At 41.1% G+C, this 24,384-nt stretch overlaps 1 long non-coding RNA gene across 4 annotated transcripts in view; it reads right to left on the bottom strand.

Moving 5' to 3' along the window:
* Positions 1–23,153, bottom strand: part of LOC132010060 (uncharacterized) — a 28,731-nt gene extending 5,578 nt beyond the window's left edge. The window contains exons 1-5 of one of the 4 annotated variants that reach the window (XR_009402138.1): positions 23,091–23,153; positions 16,294–16,381; positions 15,764–15,846; positions 15,363–15,532; positions 14,261–15,131 (exon numbers count right to left, since the gene is read on the bottom strand). This is a non-coding gene — a long non-coding RNA (uncharacterized LOC132010060). The other 3 variants (XR_009402137.1, XR_009402140.1, XR_009402139.1) reach the window with 3 other exon arrangements.
* Positions 23,154–24,384: the final 1,231 nt, after the last annotated feature.

Genomic DNA, 24,384 nt, shown 5'->3' with positions numbered 1-24,384 from the left:
CTTTGCCTATGTCACCAATATTTGCTTCTACTTAATTTTTTTTTTTTTCTAGTGGTACCTGGGTGGCTCAATTGGTTAAACATCTGACTCTTGGTTTCAGCGCAGGTCATGATCTCAGTCAGGGTCATGAGATTGTTGAGATCGAGCTCTGCACTCTGCAGGGAATCTGGTTTTCTCTCTCTCCCTCTGCCCCTTCTCCTGCTTTTCCTTTCTCTCAAATAAATACATGAATCTTTAAAAAAATTTGTTCTAAAAAATTGTGGTTGGCACACAATGTTACACTAGTTTCAGGTGTACAACATAGTGATTCAACAAGTCTATACATGACACTGGTCTATACATCACCACAAGTGTCGTGGTGATGTATATCATCTGTCACCATACAGCACCACTATTGTAATACCATTGACTGTATTTCCTATGCTGTATCTTTCATCCCTGTGACTTACTCATTCCATAATTGGAAGCCTGTATCTTCCACTCCCCTTTACCCATTCTGTCCATCCTCCTGCCCACCTCTACCCTGGCAACCATCAGTTTGTTCTGTGTATTTATGGTCTATTTCTGCCTTTTGTGTGTTTATTCATTTGTCTTGTGTTTTTTTTTTTTTAGATTCCACATAAAAGTGAAATCATATGGTATTCATCTTTCTTAGTCTGACTTATTTCACTTAGCATAATAAGTCCACTATCTTGTTGCAAATGGCAAGATCTCACTCTTTTATGGCTGAGTAATATTCCCCTGTGTGTGTGTGTACACATCATCTTTATCCATTCATCTATCAGTGGACACTTAGTTTGCTACCATATTTTGGTTATTGTAAATAATGCTGCAATAAACATAGGGGTGCAAAAATCTTTTTGAATTGGTGTTTTCATTTTCTTTGGATAAATACCCAGTAGTGGAAATACTGAATCATATGGTATTTCTATTTTTAACTTTTTGAGGAATCTTCACACTGATTTTCACAGTGGCTGCACAAACTTGCATTCCTATCAACAGTGCATAGTTTCCCTATTCTCCATATCCTTGCCAACACTTGTTATTTCTTGTCTTTTTTATTTTAGCCATTCTGACAGGTGTAATATGATATCTCATTGCGGTTTTGATTTGCATTTCCCTGATGATGAGTGATGTTAAGCATCTTTTTGCGTGTCTGTTGGGCATCTGTATGTCTTCTTTGGAAAAAATGTCTACTCAGGTCTTCTGCCCTTTTTCTAATCAAATTATTTAGGTTTTTGGTGTTGAGTTTGGCTTTTATTTTTATTAATTACTTTGGCTGGATTATTTATGGTGCATTTTTAATTTCTTAAAATGCATTCTTAATTTCTTTACTTTCAATCTTCTTTTATAATGAAGGCACTTGGGGCACCTGGGTGGCTCAGTCGGTTAAGAATCTGTCTTTGGCTCAAGTCATGGTCCCAGGGTCCTGGGATCCAGCCCTACATTGGGCTTCCCTCCTCAGTGAGGAGCCTGCTTCTTCCTCTCCCTCTCCCTGCTGCTCCCTCTACTTGTGCTCTTTGTCTGTCAAGTAAATAAATAAAATCTTTAAAAAAAAATAATGAAGGCACTTAAGACTGTGCTTATCTTTCAATATGGATTTAACATACTAAAACATAGGTTTCATTACTTCCTAGATTGTTTTTTGTTTTAAGATTTTATTTATTTATTTGACACAGAGAGAGAGAGAGAGATCCTAAGCAGGCAGAGAGGCAGGCAGAGAGAGAGAGGGAGAAGCAGGCTCCCTGCTGAGCAGAGAGCCCGATGCGGGACTCGATCCCAGGACCCTGAGATCATGACCTGGGCTGAAGGCAGAGGCTTAACCCACTGAGCCACCAGGTGCCCCCCTAGATTATTTTTAATTTGAATTTTGTTTTTTGTTTTTTAAAGATTTTATTTATTTATTTGTCAGAGAGAGAGCGAGTGAGAGTGAGCACAGGCAGACAGAGTGGAAGGCAGAGTCAGAGGGAGAAGCAGGCTCCCTGCGGAGCAAGGAGCCCGATGTGGGACTCGATCCCAGGACGCTGGGATCATGACCTGAGCCAAAGGCAGCTGCTTAACCCACTGAGCAACCCAGGCGTCCCTTAATTTGAATTTTGATTTACATATTGATCTAGAGATTACTTTTATTCTAATAGTTAATAGTTTGGGTGAGTCTTTATTTATTATTCATTTGTATTGTAAAATATTGATTAGAAAATATATACTATAAAGTTTTCACTTTTTTTTAATTTGTCAAGTTTTATTTGTGGCCAAGTACATGATACATTTATATATAAATACCATATATATTACAGAAATACGAACATGTTTTATTGGCAAACAAAAAAACGTTCTCTGTGTTTGTAGGTTGCAAAGGTCTATACAGGTTATTAAAATGAGCTGGTTGACAGTAATACACAGATCTTTTATGTCCTGGCTAAAACTTTTACCTTCTAAATCTATTAGATTTTGAAAGATGTATATTAGAATCTTCCACTATAATTGTGCATGCATGTTTTAAGATTAAGTTCTCCTTGTGTTTCCAGTAGATTTGCCTTATATATTTAGCTGCTATGATGTTTAGTGTTTAGAAGTTTATGACTAATACTTTCCTCTTAAAATGTACTTTTTATTATTACATAATATCTGTCTTCCTTTTTTTAAAGATTTTATTTATTTGACAGAGACAGAGAGATCACAAGTAGGCAGAGAGGCAGACAGAGAGAAGGGGGGAAGCAGGCTCCCCACTGAACAGAGAGCCTGACATGGGGCTCTATCCCAGGACCCTGAGATCATGACCTGAGCTGAAGGCAGAGGCTTAACCCACTGAGCCACCCAGGCGCCCCATAATATCCGTCTTCTTTAATACTTTTTATTTGAAATTTCACATAATCTATGTTGTCATTTCTGCTTTCCCTCATTTGTATTCATCTGATATTTCTTTATTCATTAGCTTTTTTAAAAAAGTTGGATCCATGCCCAAAATGGAGCCCAATGAGAGGCTTGAACTCACGACCTTGAGATGAAATCAAGACCTGAGCTGAGATCAAGAGTCACATGATTAGCCAACTGAACCACCCAGGTTCCCCAACTCATTAGCTTTTCTGTATCACTTTATTTTAGGTGAGCCTCCCATAAACATACATTTGGATTTGGTTTTTCAGTTAGATCTGACAGTTTCTATATTTTCCGTGAAACTTCAACTCATTCACATTTAGTGTAATAGTTGATACTTGATTTTATTCTTTCCATCTTATTTTATTTTAATTTTAATCTTTTTCTTTTTCTTGGCTTATTCTCATTATCAGTAATTTTTTCCTTCCTCTTTGTTAATTTGGAAATACTACTGGGCTTTTTAATCAAAAGTATATTTCTTCTTTTTTTTTTTTAAAGGTTTTATTTATTTGTCAGAGAGAGAGAGGGAGAGAGAGCGAGCACAGGCAGACAGAATGGCAGGCAGAGGCAGAGGGAGAAGCAGGCTCCCTGCCGAGCAAGGGGCCCGATGTGGGACTCGATCCCAGGACGCTGGGATCATGACCTGAGCCAAAGGCAGTCGCCCAACCGAGCCACCCAGGCGTCCCTCAAAAGTATATTTCTTTATAATTATATCAAAACACGCTAACAACGCTCCTCTCATACCACCTTGGTGCTCACTTTTGGTGTGTCTCCTTCCCACAAGATAAAACCTTTAAAACATTTTTGCCTCATCACTCCTCCCACCTTTCCAAACTCTGGTTTTCCTAAGACAATTTGGTTTTCTTGGTTTACAGCTAACATTAGGTTTTTCCTGTTTGATAAAAGAATTCTTACGAAGTGCCTGGGTGGCTCAGTCGTCGAGCAGCTCTTGATTTTGGCTCAGGTCATGATCTCAGGGTCAGAGACTCTGAACTCAGCAGAGAATCCCTTGAGATTCTCTCTCTCCCTCTTCCCGCCCCGCCCACCCACACTCTCTCTCTCTCTAAAGTCAATAAATCAATCTAAAAAAAAAAAAAAAGAGAGAGAGAGAGATCTTATTTAGCACTTATACTACAAATTATCAATCACACTGTTACCATTCATTTGATATTAACTATATAAAATGAAAAGTTCATTACTTAATAACTGTCTTCCTGGGGCGCCTGGGTGGCTCAGTGGGTTAAGCCGCTGCCTTCAGCTCAGGTCATGATCTCAGGGTCCTGGGATCGAGTCCCGCATCGGGCTCTCTGCTCAGCAGGGAGCCTGATCCCCCCTCCCTCTCTGCCTGCCTCTGCATCTACTTGTGATCTCTCTCTTTCAAATAAATAAATAAAATCTTTTTTTTTTTTTTTTTTTTTTTAGATTTTATTTATTCATTTGACAGAGAGAGATCACAAATAGATGGAGAGGCAGACAGAGAGAGAGAGAGAGAGAGGGAAGCAGGCTCCCTGCTGAGCAGAGAGCCCGATGCGGGACTCGATCCCAGGACCCTGAGATCATGACCTGAGCCGAAGGCAGCGGCTTAACCCACTGAGCCACCCAGGCACCCAATAAATAAAATCTTTAAAAAAAAAACTGTCTTCTTTCTTGTCTCATCTTACTCTATGCTGAAGTCTATTTGGATTGTTTTCTTATTTGATTTGAGTATGTTCTTGGCATCTTTCTTTTACAGGACAGGTGAGTGCTTTCTTGCCTGGGTATATGATTCTTAGGTGATTCTCCTTTCTCTCAATGTCTATAGTTGTTATTCTGCCCCTTAGCTTCTAGGCTTGTGATTTAAAAATAACATATCTTAACTCACTAGTAATAGAAGGGAACTTCCTTAATATCACTTAGAACAAACATCATAATTAATGATAAAATATTAGAAGTCTTTACCTCATTCTCTACCTTGAGATAGGGAAATTGGAGGAAAATACAATTTCACCATTTCTGTTTAAGATACTATTGGATTCCTAGCCAGTATAATAAGGCAAAACAAAGAAAAAGATTATACAATTAAAAAGGAAATAAAATTATCATTAATTTATATTCTATATATTTATATATTTTTATATCATTTATATAAAACTGGAAAACGTACAAAATGTAACATTTCATTTAAGGTTACCTACACATGTTGTAAAACTATAGCAGCAAGCAGGAGAATCACAAACCCAACATTCAGAATAATAATTCCTTGAGAGGGGCGCCTGGGTGGCTCAGTGGGTTAAAGCCTCTGCCTTCAGCTCAGGACATGATCTCAGGGTCCTGGGATCGAGCCCCGCATCGGGCTCTCTGCTCAGCAGGGAGCCTGCTTCCCTTCCTCTCTCTCTGCCTGCCTCTCTGCCTACTTGTGATCTCTGTCAAATAAATAAATAAAATCTTTAAAAAAAAAAAAAAAAAAAAAAATAATTCCTTGAGAAAAAGAAGGCACATAGGAGACTTCTAAAAATGACTTAATGTTCTATTTCTTAAGTAGGCTGATGGATATACAGATATTAATTATTCTTTATACCTTCCATATACATGCTTGTGTATTTTTGTAGGTATGAAATACTTCATTATAAAAAAGAAGAGTAGAAAATGTGAAAGACTTTAGAATTGCACACTATGTATAACAATAAAATTAGTGTAAAAAAAGCATACAAAGAAAATGTTAAAATCTTTATTGTCTTTTAGTGCGCTATACAATTAGACAATGTGATTGTGTATGTAGAAAATCTAAAATAATCTACGGACAATGTATTTATTTGATAAGTAGATTTAACAAGGATGCTGGAAGCAAGGTCAATACACAAAATAAGTTCTCTCTTTGCTCATTTCATTGCTATAGGCAACAACAGGAAATAATCTAACAAACATAATGAAGAGTGAAAGAAACACAGTAAAAAAATCCCACACAGTATCATATCATTCCATTTAAATAGTGTTTACAAAAGGCAAAATTAACTATATTGTTTAGTGATACATACAATTTATTTCAGAAATCAGGTATTATAGGAATTAGAAATTCCTCCCTCTACTGGGGAGGGAGAAAGCTATAATTTGTATAGAGTACAGTAGGACAGGGTGAAGGCTTCCAGGGTGTTAGGGCATTGACAGTATTGCATATATATATTTTTATGCAATATAATATACATATTTCAGGTTGCTGTGTGTATGTGGATTATAAAATCTCAGTTTTCTGTGTGGAGATATATACCATGTTTATTGGAGGAAAATACAATACCAAAGATGTCAACTCCCCAAAATTAATCAATTAAAATAAAAATAAATAAATAAATAAATAAATAAAATAAAACAAAATTCTGCATGGACAAATAAACACAAATACCAAATAAAAAATAAATAGAAGATTACAAAAATAATAAAATAATTGCAACTCACATATCAGATAAATGGCTAATTTCCCTAATATATTGTGAATGCTTACAAATCAGTAAAGGGAAAAAAATAGAAAAATAGACACAGGGTAGAAAAAGATACAAATGGTTGAAAGAAAAAAGACACTCCATTTCACCAATAAACAAGGAAATGCAAACTGAAAATAAAAATAAGATGTTTTTCATTAAAAAAATTTTTTTTAAAGATTTTATTTATTTATTTGACAGAGAGCAAGATCACAAGTAGGCAGAGAGGCAGACAGAGAGAGAGGGAGGGAAGCAGGCTCCCCACTGAGCAGAGACCCCGATGTGGGGCTTGATCCCAGGACCCTGAGATCATGACCTGAGCTGAAGGCAGAAGCTTAACCCATTGAGCCACCCAGGCACCCCTCATTAAAAAAAATTTTTTTTAAGATTTTATTTATTCATTTGATAGAGATCACAAGTAGGCAGAGAGGCAGGCAGAGAGAGGGAGGTAAGCAGGCTCCTTGTTGAGCAGAGAGCCCGATGTGGGGCTCGATCCCAAGACCTTGAGATCATGACCTGAGCCAAAGGCAGAGACTTAACCCACTGAGCCACCAGTCACCTGTCATTTAAAAATTTGATAATATAAAGTATGAGCGTGAATGACAACAATGAAAACAAACATTCTCTTGCATTTGTTGGAACTGTAAATTTTTGCAGTCTTTTTACAAAGCATTTGGTGAAGTCTATCAAAATTACATATGCATTACTGTCTGTTATATTCCTATATGTGCACAGTCATAGGTACTTTTAAGGCTATTGATTACAGTGTTGTTATTGAGGAAGCCTGGAAATAACTTAATGTTCATCAATAGGGAATTGAAAATGAACTACTGTGTAGCTGTTTTCATAATGAGCTAGAGAAATTACATATAAGTTGTTCAAGGAAAAAAGCAAGTTGCTGAACTGTTGTGTATTTTATACTTCCATTTGTGTCAAAAATGAATGGCATAGCTTTGGAGAAAGTATCACCCATATACGTAACTGTAAGACACTAACATATTACAAGGACCTGTAAGCAGCAGATGTTTTGGAAAAAGCTAGTGCTTTTTTTTTGGGGGACCCAAGATCCTGGACCATTGAATTTCACCGCACAATTTTACACTTTGTACTTTTGAATTTTTTATAAATCTCTCTCTCTACATCTCCCTCCCTCTACCATCACACAGTTTTTTTTTCAATTCTCAAGACCATTAAAAAAATTATTTTCCTTTCTCCAAATGTTCTAACACTTTTTATGAAACCCGAGAAAACCAGTTATAGATTATCTTACCATCAGCCCAATATGCAAGTTGATTTAAATTCTTCAATACTAAAAAAATAATAAGGCAAAACAATAATTAAAACAGTTTAAACAATAATTGAGGTTTTGTCAGTTATGAAAATGAACCCCAAAGTATATAGTAATCAACTTAATAAAGTGTGTTAGATGTATATGGAAAATATGTAAAACTTGATGGTAGGATTTTAAAGAAGACCTAAATAGATAGAGATATTTGCCATGCTTACATATATTTTTAGAAAGACCCAATATCATAAAGATGTCAACATCCCCAAATTAATCTGTGAAGTCATTGTTTAAATCAAAACCCCAACAAAGATTTGTAACAGAAGCTAACTCTAAAACTTACAGGAAAACTGAAGGACCCCAAATAGTCAAGGTGGTCTTGAAAAAATGTGAGAATACACGCTTATCCCGAAATCAAGACTTATTATTAAGTTACAGTAATTAAAAGAGTGTGGTATTTCTCAAGGATAGACAAATAGACCAAAAGAATAAAATAGAAAGCCCAGAAACACACCGACACATTTTGGGAAATTTGATTTATGACAAAGCTGGCATTTCAGATGACTGAAATGATAAATGAGTGTAGCACAATCATTATCCATGTGAGAAAGAAGATCTCTCTGGAACCCCTTTCACAAAGAATCAAATCTAGGGGATGTAAGACCAAATACAAACCAACAAAATTTTAAAACTTATAGAAGAAAATACAGGGAAGCTTACGACCTTTCAACCAAGTCCCCCAAAGCACAAACTATAAAGAAATAGCTAAATAAGGCTACATTAGCATTTACATTTTCTGTACCTTAAAAGACACCAAAAAAAAAAGTTGTCAGGGCATGGGGTGAGTGATAATATTTGCAATACATCCACCTGAAAAGAGAACAATATTCAAAATATATAAAGAATTCTTTAAAATGAACAAGAAAATGACAACAAACAATAGAAAAAAGGGAAAAGGTGATGGACCTAAGTTTACAGAATAAAATATACAAATGACCAGTAAGCATATGAATAGATACCTAGCCTCTAACCTCATAGTAATCTGGGAAATGCAAATTAAAACCGTAAGGAAATAATACCACAAACCCATTAAATTTGGGAGAAAATTCGATAATAGCAAGTGTTGATGAAGATTAGGAACACAGTAATTCATCCATTGCTGTTAAAATCGCTTTGGAGAGCAAGTGGGCAGTAACTAGTAATGTAGAAGTTGGGGACCCTTTGCAACCCTGCTGCTCCAGTCCTAGGTGTGTACCCCATAGAAACTCTCACACACAGGTGCAGGAGACACAAACTAGACTGTCCATAACAGGACTGTTTGGAATCAGGACAAAATGCAAACTGTCAAATTTTTATCAGTAGGAGAATGGATAAATAAATTCAATATAACATTAATCCAATAGTAGACTATACTTCCATGAAAATGAATTTTTATTTCTCAAAGAGACCTGAAAACTTAGGTAGCACCACAGGCCAGGCTCTATTCTAAATTCTTTATAAATATTAACTCATTTACTGAATGAACCTGAACTAGATTTACTAACATGAGTCAATATGTATAAATCCCAAAAGCACCATGTTGACTGAGAAAAGCAAGTTACAGAAGTATTTGTAGAGTATTTTGTCATGTATATAAAGTTTGAAACATTTAAAACATTATGTGATGTTTGAGAATTTGTTCATATATAATAAAAGTGTATAGAGAGGTTACTGCAGGGGTAAGGGTGAGGGTGGGGAATAAGGAGGGTCTCTGAAGGGCTTCTTCAGGAAATATGCTGCGTTTCTAATGATCAGTGATAGCCGTTCTCATAGCTCAGTGTATCTCTGAGATAGTTCATTAAACAGTAAAATTAAAGTGAAAAGTCACCCACTATACCCACTTCCACTTGATTGATTTTCTTCCAGTCTCATTCTATTTTTTTTTTAAAGATTTTATTTATTTATTTGAGAAAGTGAGAGAGAGAGAGAGAGCATGAGAGGGGAGAAGGTCAGAGGGAGAAGCAGACTCCCCATGGAGCGGGGAGCCCAATGCGGGGACTCCATCCTGCAACTCCGACTCCGGTATCATGACCTGAGCCAAGGGAAGTCGCTTAACTAACTGAGCCATCCAGGCGCCCTCTTCTATGTTCGTTTCTTTTTTCTTTTCTTCCTTCCTTCCTTCCTTTTTTTTTTTTTAAATATATACACTTGTGATTATCTCACATATATTCTGTCACTTAAGTGCTTTTTCATTTATCGGTACCAAGAAGAGCTGCACTTGGGGGAATATTTAGACTTACTCCTTCTGAAATATTGTCACAGGTGGAGTTAAAGTATCAAATTTTACGTATGAGCACTCAAACCCTCTTCATACTCCTCATGAGTACCTTTTGCCAAGAGCTGGACCAGTTCACTCTGCACCCCCCAGCAGGGCATTGGTGCCGCGTTTTCTCAGAAGCTTTCTCCGCACTAAATCTTCTCGCAAACAAACAAAAAAACCTGCCCCCAAACCCTTACTATTTCCGTCCGTGAAAAAAGAAGCTTATTTGTATTACTCTGAGAAACACTGACCCCAACTGCTTATCATTGGTTTATAAAGGGAGAAGAGCTTTACTGTCGAGGGCGCCCGGGGACCCACAGTGTTTCCCCCGCGGGGTGCCGGGGCAGGTGCAGCTCCGAGGCTCCCGCCTCGCCCACGCAGCCTTTCCTCCCACGCTCTGCGCGGTGGGGTCGGTGGCTCGGATCTCGGGAGCCCGGCCCCCACGAAAGCGCAGCGAGGTCGTCAGGGGCATAGTTTACTTTTCGTTAGTCTTCTTTCCCGCCTACGAGTAGCCTTGGGTTCGCGCCTGGGCGGCTAGGGCGGGGCTCCTTTACTGGGCCGTCTCACAACCATCCTCGGGCCTCTTGGGCTCAGTGATGTGCTGGCCAATGCCGTCCCGCCCACGGAGCGCGGGCACACAGGGCTCCATTCACCCTTCCCCGGCCGGTGAGCGGGGTGGGCGCCCCACCTCGGGCCACACACAGGCAGGGTGGGACCAGAGGAGCTTGTCCTTTCCCATGGGCAGGGCTGGAATTTGGGGGGGAGGTGGGAATTGCGGAAGTTGGAAAGGGAGGAGTGAAGGGCTGGGTGCGAAGTGGGAGGCTGTTTCGAGGGAGGGGGGCGGGGGGCAGGTTTCCGGACTAAAGAGGTAGGAACCTATGCAGAAACCGGAGGAAGGGAGAGATAGGGGAGGGATAGGGAGGTGGGGCAGGACTCAGAGAGGGGACCCAGAGATTGGGGGGCACATTCATTCAGATCGACCTGGGGGTTACAGGAGTGGGAAGGGAATGTGGAATAGCGGGATGAAAGGAATTTCAGGAGGGAGGAGGCATTAGCCTGCGGAGACGGGGGTGGGGGGAGGTGGGGGGTGGAGGGGGTGTGAGGAGCTGAGGGGGGTGGGGGGTGAGGGGCGGCGTGGCTACCCCCTGCTGGACCTGGGCAGGCATTTGCCAAAGGGCTCAGCTTGGAGTCTCCATGGGGCAGCAGAAGTCTACAGCTCCAAGCCAGGTGGAAGAAGGCCATGACAGGGGTGGGGAGGGTGCACCTAGCAGTGGACAAGCAGCAAGGACAATGCCTCCCCAGCTGTCAGGAGTTTCCTGGGGACTGACTCTAAAGTGGCCAAGGGGTCACCTGGGAAGTGGGGAGAAGGGAGGGGGGACCCCCAGTGAAGGAAGCGCACCCTGGTGGAGGGAGGAGCTGAAGAAGCAGCAGGACTGCTTTGGGAAGCCCAAGATCCTCCTGGGACCAGCTTCTTGTCACAGGAAAAAATGCCCACCAGTGAGAGATCAAAGAGATCATGGTTTCACCATATTGTGGGAAACTATAAAAATGGCGCTATAAGGCCATGCTCCTCAAAGGGGGCCAATAGGTAAATCCTCTGGGCGAGTGTATTAAAATGCAGATTCTGGGGTGCCTGGGTGGCTCAGTGGGTTAAGCCTCTGCCTTCGGCTCAGGTCATGGTCTCAGGGTCCTCGGATTGAGCCCCACATCGGGCTCTCTGCTCAGCAGGGAGCCTGCTTCCTTTCCTCTCTCTCTGCCTGTCTCTCTGCCTACTTGTGATCTCTCTCAAATAAATAAATAAAAATTTTAAAAAATGCAGATTCCAAGTTGGCAGATCTGAGGCGGCACCTGAGACTCTGTATGACTCACAAGCTCCCAGGCAATTCCTGTCCTGCTGCTTCAGGACCACTGAACTGAGCAGCAAGAGCATAAGGAATTGTCTGTTCGGGGCACCTGGCAGGCTTGCTCAGTTGGGCTTGGGACTCTTAATCTCAGGGCTGTGAGTTCAAGCCCCACGTTGGGCAGGCAGCCTACTTAAAGAAATAAATAAAATCATTTTTAAAAAGGAGTTCTGTATCAACATGGAGAAATATCTAGGTTATATGATAAAGTGAAAAGATAGTCTATGTGAGGGACGCCTGGGTGGCTCAGTTGGTTGGACGACTGCCTTCGGCTCAGGTCATGATCCTGGAGTCCCGGGATCGAGTCCCACATCGGGCTCCCAGCTCCATGGGGAGTCTGCTTCTCTCTCTGACCTTCTCCTCATTCATGCTCTCTCTCACTGTCTCTCTCTCAAGTAAATAAATAAAATCTTTAAAAAAAAAAAAAAGATAGTCTATGTGAGATGAAGCCCATTTTCTTTTTAAAGTGTGTCTTACACAAACACCCTAATGTGTACACCTACACACACACACAGAGGTGCAAAAACATATCACCTACATCTTTTTCTGGGAGATGGGATAACAAGTGGTATGAATTTCCTACTTTTTGCTTGTATCTATTTTCTAAATTTTTTCGATAAACACATTCTCCTGTCGTAAGGAAAAAGAGTCTCTCCAAATCACGGAAGTTATTTATTTTAAAAAGAGGACTCAGGCAGAAGTTCACAGATCTCCCTCTCTGGGAGGCTGGCTTCGTTTCTCCTCCTCTTCAGCTCAGAGTATCTATTTACATGCTGCCCAGAGAGGGGGCTGGTAGCCCCTGGGGCTTGGCAGGAGGGGGGTTCACCCTATCCTGTCAGTAAATGTTTGCTCACTTGAGTGAGCTTAGGGGACAAGGTCCCACTGAGGGACATTTGGTTATGGCAAAGTCTAGGAGTACATTTAAATGGCAGTGTTAAAGGGAAATTTTCTTATTGGCCATTACTTATATTGCTCGAGAGTAGAGACGTTGGTGCTATGGATAGATAGCTCTTTCCATTTACATGTCATCTTATTATTTGTACTTTCTTGCCTTCACCTTATTTGATCCTCTGAGGTAAATGCTCTCATTATTTCCCTTTTATAGCGGAAGAAAGTACACCTCAGAGAGTTAAATCAACTTACTCAGGGTCAACATCTAGGAAGAGGTAGAGCCCTGGGCTTTTTAATCCAGAATGCCTGATTGTAGAACCTGGTTTCTTGATTACTGAAGTGGACTGTATCTCATGGGATAGCAGACCCAGGCTCAGAAACCTCGCCTTCCCGTTCATGTGCAAGCACGTCTGGAACTCTGCATTCTCTTGTGTGAGCTTGGGCTAGCGACACCTCTTGAGCACAGCTCAGATGGCAGTGCTGAGAGTGGTCTGGGCTTCCACAGAAGCTGGAAGAGCACAAGGGGCGATATGATAGGGAGGGAGGTGGCCATGATGAGTTTATTGTTCACAAGAATCTGGATACATGAAATCTAGAAACTGATCGCTGGGAATGAACTGGATATCCTTGAGAGGATCTTTTTTCTTCTCTGAACTTCCCTATCAAATAAGAAACAGGGGCACCTGGGTGGCTCAGTCAGTCAAGTGTCTGACTTTGGCTCAGGTCATGATTCCGGGGGGTCCTGGAATGGAGCCCCCAGGATGGGCTCCTTTCCCTGCTTATTGGGGAGTCTGCTTGTCCCTCTCCCTCTGCCCCTCCCTCCCCTCCCCCACTTGTGTACAAACACTTTCCCTCTCTCAAATAAATAAATAGAATCTTTAAAAAAATAAAATAAAATAAAAATTTTGTTATGTTTTCCAGTTTTTGAAAAGATTTAGTCTATCAGACAAATTGCATTTGTCAACTAATAATTGATTTTCTTAATTTTTGTTAATTAAAATCATTTGGAACTATCACAGATTCTAACAAATATGAAATATAAATATAATCTCCCTAAGCTGCTGCGGTTCTAGCAAAAGAAAGTAATTTTGGCATTTTAGTTGGCATGTGTGGCTTTATAACAGGTAAATGTTTAATTGTTGTTAAGGCTTTTAAAATAGAAAGACCCATGAACCCTGTAAGAATCTATCCCAAAGAAATGGTTTAAATTGCAGAAGGGAAAATGTATTTCCCAAGGATGTTCATTGCATTAGCTATGGTAGTTCAAACCGTAGAAATGCACTAAATATTCATCTGTAAATAAATTAGGGCACATTTGCATGTTTGCACAATGGCATATTTTGCAACTATTAAAAGTTCTGTTCAGTCTTAGAGCATAGAAAAATTTCCTCTGCAGGGCACCAAACCCAGAAACCATTAAGAAAAAGCTGACAGATTTGACACCATCAATATTAAAAAAGGCTTGCCCTTGAAAGAAACCATAAACAAAGTGAAAATACAAGTGGCAAACTGAGATAAAATATGCAACAGCAACAATATTAAAGCCATGTATCTTTATTTTCCCATATATCACACTATTTCAGCTTCTCTCCTCCAGGGCTGAGCCATGAAGCTTGTCTCCCAGAGAAAGAGGAGCAGGAAACATTTGGGACAGAGAGGCCCAAAAAACTGAAAAACTGTGAGTCTCCACCCTGATTTCTCTCATCCCCTTAGCAAGACCAGTCTCCGATGCTAGTCTTTGTGGAGGAAATAAAAGAAATAGTTTTATCCTGAATACTGCCTTTAATAAATCAAGGGCCCACCTGGTGAACTTGATCATAAACATCTACACAGGGAGAACTACTACCAGGAGGAAGTGGGGAAAAATAGCTGAGCCCCCCTCCCCCCACTTCCTTGGCTAAGGACTGTAGAAGGAAGAGAAAGGTGAGAATAAGAGAAGCAGTTGGTGAGAGATGTGTGTCCCACCTGTCCCAAAGTTGCAAACAGGTCAATTGAGGGAAATATCCAAAGCATCGAAAGCAGAAGAGAGGCTTCTGACCCTGTTTCAGTTTGAGATTCTGGAAAGGGGAACCTCACCAGGTACCTGCCCCGGAGCAAAGCTTCTGCCTCTTTAGGCAGAGAGAAGGGCAGCATTAGGCTGGCCAGAGTCTTTCTTGGCATTCATCGGTATGCAAGATGTCCAGAATTTCCTGAATACCCTTGAGAAGGAAAATTGAACCCTATATGTGAGGACCAGGTTGTCACCCAGGCTGGGAGCCCATGGGAGTTGCAGATAGGCCTCAAGGTAGTTCAGAGCACCTGTAGATCCCAAGTGGAGAAGAGTCCATTGAAAGGACCACTGGACTCCAAGGGAGTCAGGAGAAATCTTGACTTTCTTAGGTACAGATGTAGGCAACAAATGTCAGCATGTCAGCAAGACGCTTGCCCTGTGACCAGGTCAACAAGAAGCATTGTTACAGAACTCAGAGGAGCTGCTGAGTGGTCCAAGGACCTGTGCTCGGGAACTCAGGCCCCCCTCCTTCACCTTTACCACATTAGAAGCCCCGTCTCCCCTGTACCCAAATGCCATTCCAGAGAATTAACAGGAGGGGGAATATAAGGGTTAAAGCGGTGGGTAGGGTAACTGTAACTAAAGGTTACTAAATACAGTGGCTTACACAGTAAAAGCTGGATTCTCTTTCAGATGGGAATCCAGGTGGGCCATGCATGTGTGCTCTGGCTGCCCAGAGTTGGGGGTGGGGCGGCGATCAACCCTGCCGCCCTTCTGTCTCGTTGCTCTGCTGTTCTCAACATGTGACTTCTGTCTCCTGGTCTTTCATTCTAGTTCCTGCAAGTGCCGATGCATTCCAGGTAGTGGGAAGAGGGACAACGATATATGGAAGGCACGCCCTACCCCCATTTCCTTCAAGGGCATGACCTGGAAGTCACACACATCACGCATGCACACATGCTGTTGTCCAGAACTAGGTCGTGTTACTACCCCTACATGCAAGGAAGGCTGTGAACCTTTTCAGCCGGGCAGCCAGATGGCCATATCTTACCCACAGAACACACTCACCCTTGTCCAGCCTGAAGTTCAGGGTCTCTGGGGGCTGCAGGGTCCTTTCCTCCAGGCCTAGATGCAACTATCTGTCTGGCGACCTATAAACAAGAGAAAAGTTGTCTCCCCTACTTTCACTTACTCACATACCGAATAGCACCCATGGAAAAGAAATAGGATGAGTAATCAGAACGTCCATTCAGAAAATGGAAGAATAGAGAACACCCAGTAGTGACCAGTTCATAGCAAGGGTCCCCTCCTACCACACAGCAGTCACAAACACTGCCTTCCCCGAAAGTGGGAAGTGGGCCTTGGCTTGTGGATCTGGTAGTCCCTTGTCCATTGACCTCAGAGAGGATAGGCTGGTTTTTGACAAGATAATTCCTGTGTGTCTTCCTGCATGGTCTCGTCCCAAGTGGGCACTGGAGAGTGTGCCCTTTAGGGGGACTTGTGGATCTCACAGCCTTTTTCTTCTGGTGTCTTTTGGGAGGGCCCGGGAGTTACTGTAGGAGTCAATGCAATCACAGGATTTTTCAGGTCACACTTACCGGGTTTGGTTTTGTTTGCAAGAAAACGCCCTCCAGTAGTTAGTAGGCATCTCGTCCATTTATTCTCTGTTGGTGCGTGTGGAGGTATCTATAGTCAAAAAAGGGATAATTTTTATTATAGGCATAATTTTTACACAGCAAAATTCTGTTCTTCAATTTAGTCACTTCAGACTCTGTCCTTTTTTGTTCTAGAAGGCAGTTAAACTACTAGTGGATTTTATTGACTCTCAGGCTTGGTCGGTTTTGGTCCAAAGGAGTGGTTCCTATTGAAAGCATGGTCCTTACTCTCCCATATCCCAATACCTGGCAACCTTTGGTGCTCTCATTTGGCTCTCAGCCCTATAGCAACCACTTTCTTCTAGGCCTTACGGTGTCCTACCTGCACCCGCTCAGCCACGCTCTTAGCCAAGGGCTAATGGTGAACCCCAGTGTTGTTTCTAGCACCCTTATCCCCCATGCAGCTCCCACGATCTTTGTTACCCTGCCCTGAAAATTCTAGCCAACATAGCCTCCCTGAATTCCTGCTTCTTCAGCTCAACAAGAGTGCTGTGCGCTATGCTCTGCCCTGGGGGTGCTGTCCCCATGCCCTGTGAGCCACAGAAGATCCCCAGGAAGAAAGCCAGGGCCAATGTGGGATTCACTTCATGTGTGTCTTTTCTCTAAAGGATCACAGTCTGGTCCTGCCTGTTGTCCAATACACTGTCTAACTGCCAGTTGCTTCATCTATTTTGTCTAACTTCACGATTGTTTATGGTGGTGGTGGTGGTGGGAACATGATATTAGTTACTCCATTGGAGATATAATCAAAATTCTTTCCTTCCCTAGATAGACAATTTTATTTGGATATACAGCTGTCCAGGGAGCTAGCCAATGATATATGAGCAGAAGCAAAGGAGTGTGCCTCTACTCTTTCTTTTCTTTTTTTTTTTAAAGGTTTTGTTTATTTGAGACAGAGAGAGAGCGCACGAATGGGGAGAGCCGGTGGAGGAAGAAGCAGACTCCCCACTGAGCAGGGAGCCTGATGCAGGGCTTGATCCCAGGACCCTGAGATAAGGACCCGAGCCAAAGGCAGACGTTCAGCCAACTGAGCCACCCAGGAGCCCAACTTCTCTTTGTTTTCTTTTCCTGTTGGCTGGAATGTTATGGCTGTGATTACTAGCTGTCCAGCAAAATCTGCTCTTCATAATTAACATACTCAAAGCAGAGACATCAGAAAGAAAAGAGAAGAAGGGGGCAGGGGAAAAGTATGTGAAGAAATAACAGCCAAATTTTCCCCAAGATTTAGTGAAAACATCACCTATCATTCAGTGAACTCCAAGCAGGATGAATAAAAAGAAAACCATACCCAGGCCCATCATGGTCAAACTGCTAAAAACCAAATATAAAGGGAAAATCTTAAAAATAGCCAGATAAAACATACATTATATATAGGAGAGCAATGTGTGAATGTTGGCTGACTTCTTTTAATTTTTTAATTTATTTTTTATTTTTCAAAGATTTTGTTTATTTATTTGACAGACAGAGATCACAAGTAGGCAAAGAAGCAGGTCGGGTGAGAAGCACGCTCCCTGCTGAGCATGGGGGATAAGGGTGCAGAGAGCCCGATGCAGGGCTCCAACCCAGGACCCTGAGACCATGACCTGAGCCAAAGGCAGAGGCTTTAACCCACTGAGCCACCCAGGCACCCCTGTTGGCTGACTTCTCATGAAAAATGAGGGAGGCCAGAAGACAGTGGAATATCCTCTTTAAATGGCTGAATAAAAACCCTGACAATCCCTAATTTTAATATCTTTTTAAATATTAAATATTAAAATAAACAATATTTATATTATTAAGATAATTTTATTATATCAGTTCTTATTAAGAGTTATATAATAATTAATAAAAGAATAACTATTTAAAATAAAAATATGTATTAAAATATTTAATAAAATATTTATTAAAAATAAATGATAGCTGAGAGAATTAATTGCCAATGAAAGTGAGGTATGAGAAAAGGTAAACTAGATAGAAACCCAATTATAGGTTGCTACAGACAACAACTGCACATTCTTTAAAGTGCACACAGAATGTTCAATAGGACAGACCCTATGCTGGGGCATAATATCGCTCTTCATACATATGAGACGACTGAGAGCTTACAGAGTATGTTCTGACACAAGAATATTAAGTTAGAAATCAGTAACCATAAGATAGCTAGAAAATCCCCAAATTGTTGGAAATTAAACAAGGTAATTCTTTTAAATTAAATTTATTTTTATTTTTGACATTCACATTATTTAATAACAGCTACATATTCTTAAACATTTTTTTTCAGAGTGTAGTGGACATGCAATATTACATTAGTTTCAGGTGTAAATCATAGTGATTCACCATCTCTATGTGCTATGCTATGCTCACCACAAGGGTAGCTCCCGTCTGTCACCATACAAGAGTATTACAGTATCACCGACTCCATTCCTTGTGCTGTGCCCTTCATTCCTGCGACTTATTCATGCCATAACTGAAGCCTGTTATCTCCCACTCCCTGTCACTCATTATGCCTGTCCCCTTCCCCCCCCCCCCCGCTCTTGTAACCATCAGTTTATTCTCTTTATTTATAGTCTGATTTTGCTTGTGTTTGTTATTCATGTGTTTTCAAACAAGGTGATTCTAAATAGATTATCAACAAAAGAAGAAATCACAAGAGAAATTAGAAAATATTTAAAGTTAGAGGATAATGAAAATATAAAGCAGCAAAATTCTTGAGGTACACCAAAGCAGCCCTTAGAGGGAAGTGTATGGGTTTAAATGCTTATATCAGAAAAGCAACGCGGGTTTCAAAGTAATGATTTAAGGATCCCTCTTAACAGGTGCTTGGGTGGCTCTGCCTTTGGCTCAGGTCACAATCCCAGAACCCTGGGATGGAACCCTGGGATCAAGCGCTGCATCCAGCTCCCAGCTCATCGGGAAGCCTGCTTCTCCCTCTCCTACTCGCCCTGCTTGTGTTCCCTCTCTCGCTGCCATTCTCTCTGTCAAATAAATAAAATCTTAAAAAAAAAAAAAAAAAGGATCCAGCTTAAAAATAAGAAATGTATGAGTACATTAAATTCGGAGTAGAAGGAAGGAAATAATAAAGGGCAAAGATCAGTAAAACAGACAATAGTCAAACCAGAAGAAAATTAACAAAGCCAAAATTCGTTCTGTGAAAAGATTGATAAAAGTGATAAACTTTTTATAAAATTGGTCAAGAAAAAGAGAGAGAACAGAGAAATGACCAGTACCAGGCCAAAAAGATAGAAGTCAATTGGAATTCTCAGACCTTGAAAGAAAACTTAAAAAGGACAATTATGAACTATCTTATGCCAACCAATTTAACAACTTAAACGAAGTGAACAGAATCTTTGTAAGCTTACCTAAACTGACTCAAGAAGAAAAGGAAAATTTGAATATTCCTGTACCCATTAAATACAGTGAATTCTTATTTTTTTTTAAATACAGTGAATTCTAATAATAATTTTTTTTTAATTTCCCAGAAAGGAAACTCCAGGCCCAGGTAGAGAGAATTCTATCAAACATTTAAGGAAAATTGGGCTCCTGGGGGCTCAGTTAGTTAAACAACTGGCTTAGACTCAGGTCATGATCCTGGAGTCTAGGGATCGAATCCCGCATTGGGCTCCCTGTTTAATGGGAAGTCTGCTTCTCCTTCTGACCCTACCCCCTCTTGTCTTCTGTCTCACTCTCTCTCTCTCAAATAAATAAATAAAATCTTAAAAAATAATTAAGGAAAGTGGAAATAATGGCAAGATGATATGAAGGAGCACATGGAGAGGAATTATTTTTGCAGTTATATTTGGAAATTATAATCTGCCACAGTGATACTGATAAGCAAAGATTTCTTAGGACACAAAAAGTACAAACCAAAAGGAAAAATAATAATTTGGACTTAACAAAAATTTAAAAATCTACTCCTCAGAAAGCATTATTAAGAAAATGAAATCGGGAAAAAAAAAAAAAAAAAGAAAAGAAAATGAAATCGGGGCACCTGGGTGGCTCAGCTGGATAAGTGGCCGACTCTTGGTTTCGGCTCAGGTCATGATCTCAGGGTCCTCGGATGGAGCCTGGTCTCCCCTACCCCCCACTGGTACTCAGCAGGAAGTCTGCTTAAAATTCTCTCTCTCTGCCCCTCCCCCCCAGCTAGGTCGCTTGCTTGCATGTGCACACGCGGTCTCTCTCTCTCTCTCAAACACATAAATAAACTTTAAAAAGAAAATGAAGTCAAGACCACCACGCTTCCAGCCATCCGGAGAGGCTCTTCTGTGCTGCGTGGACTTAGCCGCCTCTGCACCAGCTTCTACAAGTGCCGAGCGCAAATTCGCCTCCTGCCAGAGCTGCGACTCCTGCTGCCCCCCCCACCCCCCCACTCCCCGGCGCAGCACCAAGTGCTCCCACAGCTGCGTCCGCAAGGGGGCGCCGGGGTCTTATGGGGAGCGGCGAGCTCCTGATGCAACAGAGCGGCCGGTAGGAACCTGCTGTTTGTTCAAGTATTCCAATTATGATAAACTCATCTAGACTCTTCTGGGAGGAAAGAGGAGAGGGGAGGAGAGGAGTGGGGACAGTGGTGGGGGGAGAAAAAGGAAAAAAGAAAAAGAAAAAAATCCTACTTAGACTAGGAGAAAATATTTATATTCCATGTATATGAGAAAGAACTTATATCCAGAATATATAAAGAACTTTTGTAAGTTAATAATAATAAGGCAAACAACCCAATTAAAATAGATAAAAGACTTGAAGAGAAACTACAAAACAAGATTCTCTGGCCAATAAGCACAGATGAAGATATTCAACATTTTCAGTCATCAGAGAAATGCAAGTTAAAACCACAACAAAATATTGCTTCATACCCATTAGGAGAGGAAAATTAGAAGACTGAAAATCCTTTTTTTTTAATGCAGAGAATGATTTATTTATTTATTTAAGATTTTATTTATTTGACAGAGAGAGAGAGAGAGAGAGCATGAGCTGGGGGGAGTGGCAGAGGAAGAGGGAGAAGCCGACTCCTTGCTGCCTGGGAGCCCGCCACGGGACTCGATCCACGAACCTGTGATCAAGACCTGAGCCGAAGACGGGTGCTTAACCAGCTGAGCCACCCAGGCACCCCAAGAAGACTGAAAATTCTAAATGCTGACAGGGATGTGGAACAACTGGATTTTGTAGGCTTTGGGGACAGTGGGTGGGGGGTGTTCCTCTGCCTGCAGAGGAATGCAGATAGCTTCTAGAAGCTGAAAAAGGTACAAAACCAGAATACCTTTGCTACGGGTTGAACTGTGTCCTCCTATAATTCAGATGTTGGAGCCCTAACTTCTGAGGTGATAGTATTTGGAAATGGAGTTTTTGGTTGGCGATTAGGATCACATGAAGTCACAAGAGTGAGGCACCCGTGGGGCTAGTGCTCTTTAAAGAGCCTCTGAAAGAAGAGGCACCAGAGGATTCTTTGTCTCTATCTATCTGTCTGTCTGTCTCCTCCCAGCCAGTGAGAGCACACAAGCCCTCTGCAAGCCAGGGGAAAAAAAATCTTCATCAGAACTGGACTGTGCTGACACTCTGATCTCAGACTTCCAGTCTCCCAAACTGAGGAAATAAATTTCTGTCCTTGAGACTACCCCAACTCTGGTATTTTGTGTTGGCTGCCAGATCTAACTGAGGCAATCCTAGAGCCCTTGGAAAGGGATGCCTTGATTTAGCCCAGTGAGACTCGTGTCCAACTTCTGACCGCTAGAATTATAAAATAATGAATCTGTGTTGCGTTAAGCCACAACGTTTGTGATAATTTGTTACAGCGGCAATAGAAAAACACACCCAGCAATCCCTCTTCTAGATATTTACCCAAGAGAAAGGATTAGAATTCTACCAGAATACTTATATGTGGATGTTTGGAACAGCTTTTTTCACAATAGTAAAAACCTAGAAATCATCCAAGTGTCCATCAACAGGAAAATGAATAAACAAGGTATGGCATGTTCATACAACAGAACATGGTTTAACAATTTAAAAACAATGAACTACTGATATATTGAGCAACATGCATAAATCTCAAAAACATATTTGTTGAGTGAAAGAAACCAGACAGAGATGAGTACCTAATTTATGATTCCATTCATATGGTCTTCAAGGACGGGTGAAACTAATTTATGGTGGTAGAAATGAGAATAGTGGTTTCTTGCGGGGTTGCAGACAAGCATATTCTCTAGGGTGGTGGACAGAGTCTACAATTTTGATTAGTGTACTGGTTACATGGGAGTAAAAATCATCAAAACCTGTTGTGTTACAATTTGAGATCTTTGCATTTCACTGTATTTAAGTGTTCCTCAACTTAAAAAAAAGAAAGAAAGAAAAAGAAACCAAGAACAAATATTGGGGGATATCTCAGGGTCTGGCATATCATCCATCTCTTGTATTTTTTCACTTAATGCAAGAAACCCTCCTTTGTGAAGTAGTTACAGGTTTGTTGCCTTACCTGATGAACCTCCAAATCCCACTGTCTTAATATAGAAAGGTTTCTCATTCATGGGAAGTCCAAAATGAATTCTCATGATCTGTAGGCTGTTCTCCTCCAAGTGGTGATTTCAGAATCTTGGCCTCCACCGTTCCCATAATATGGTTTCCAAAGCTATTGCATTGGTCTCCACCAAGCCAGCAGCAGAGTTAAAGCTAAGAGATCTTGCGTGGGAGCTTTCTACGGGCCAGGCCTGGCAGGGGCCCACGTCACATGGGCCCTCATTCCGCTGGCTGGGATTTAGCCACATGGCTACACTTACCTGAAAGGGAGGCCGGTAGCTGTCGTCTAGCCAGGAGCCCCAGAAGAGGAGGAAAAGGCTTGGATACTAAGTTAGCAGTCTCTGACACCCTGCGTTATTAACATCACATATTAACTCACACTTGTTAAATATTTACTCTTCATCAGCAACTGTTCTAAGAGCTTTACATTTAATCTTCAACGACTCTCTGAGAAACATACTAGTTTAATCCCCATTTTACCAGTGAAGAAAGACAAGGACGAAGAAATGAAGTTGTCCAAGTCATACAGCTCATAGGTGGTAGAGACTGGATTCGAACTCAGGCAGCCTAATACCAGCGCAGGTGGCCAGCACCACAAGTTTGTACGGCACCCATTCGAAGGTTGCATGGTATTTCAAATGTTTGGATGAGCCTCCTTTACTGAGCCGTTTTCATATTGTGAAAGATTGAGATTCTCTATTGATTGGGTCTCTAAATAATGCACGGCTGAACACCTTCAAGTTTTTAATCCCCCTGCATTATGGATGGGTTCCTTCGGGTTAATTCTTTTTTATTTTTAAAAGTTTGCTAAATTAAGCCTACAAGAGTCTGCTTCCTCTCTGAATTATGCACTGCATACAAATGACCTCATTATTGACAAGACATTCATCCCTGGATGCTAACTGCTTGGGTTTGGCTCTCTCAGTCTGCAAATCATTCTCTGCAAAAATATTAATCTGCGTTTGTTGATATTTGGCCCTGAAGATACTGGAGTAGACAGAGTTCCTCACTTTATGCAACCGAGTCATGAATTTTTCACTGGAAAACGATCTCCCAGCTTATCTGGTCCAATTCCTTAGCTAATAGAGAAAGATAGTTCTAAAAATGGCGGGACGAAAATAGAACTTTTATAAATTGAATCACATTTTTTACTGACGGGGGAGTTTGCTGTCAAAGAGAGTCTATGAGACATGCTTCCTGAGAACGAACATTTAGCTTGGGAGCAATCACGAGCTGTTAAAGTCAAGACGCAGAAGGGGACCACACTGCAACAAATTTCACCTCAGCTTCAGAAGTCATTTGCCGATGATGAAAGAACAGTTACCATTTCCCTGGTGCTCACCATACTCGGCACGGTACAAACTTTGCCTCGTCTAATCCTTGCAGCAAACCTCTGGAGCATATATTGTTCAGATCCCCACTGTACCAATGAGGAAACTGAGGCATGGGGAGGTTTATTTAACCTTATTTAGGATATATTATTACTTAAAGAAGCAGAAAACCACCCCCCCAACAAAATAGCTCATCTCGCCTCATTAACACTGTTTATATCTT

Source organism: Mustela nigripes, chromosome 2 (genome assembly GCF_022355385.1).
Source record: "Mustela nigripes isolate SB6536 chromosome 2, MUSNIG.SB6536, whole genome shotgun sequence".
NCBI classification, from domain to species: Eukaryota; Metazoa; Chordata; class Mammalia; order Carnivora; family Mustelidae; genus Mustela; species Mustela nigripes.
This window is presented reverse-complemented; position numbering and strand designations above follow the sequence as displayed.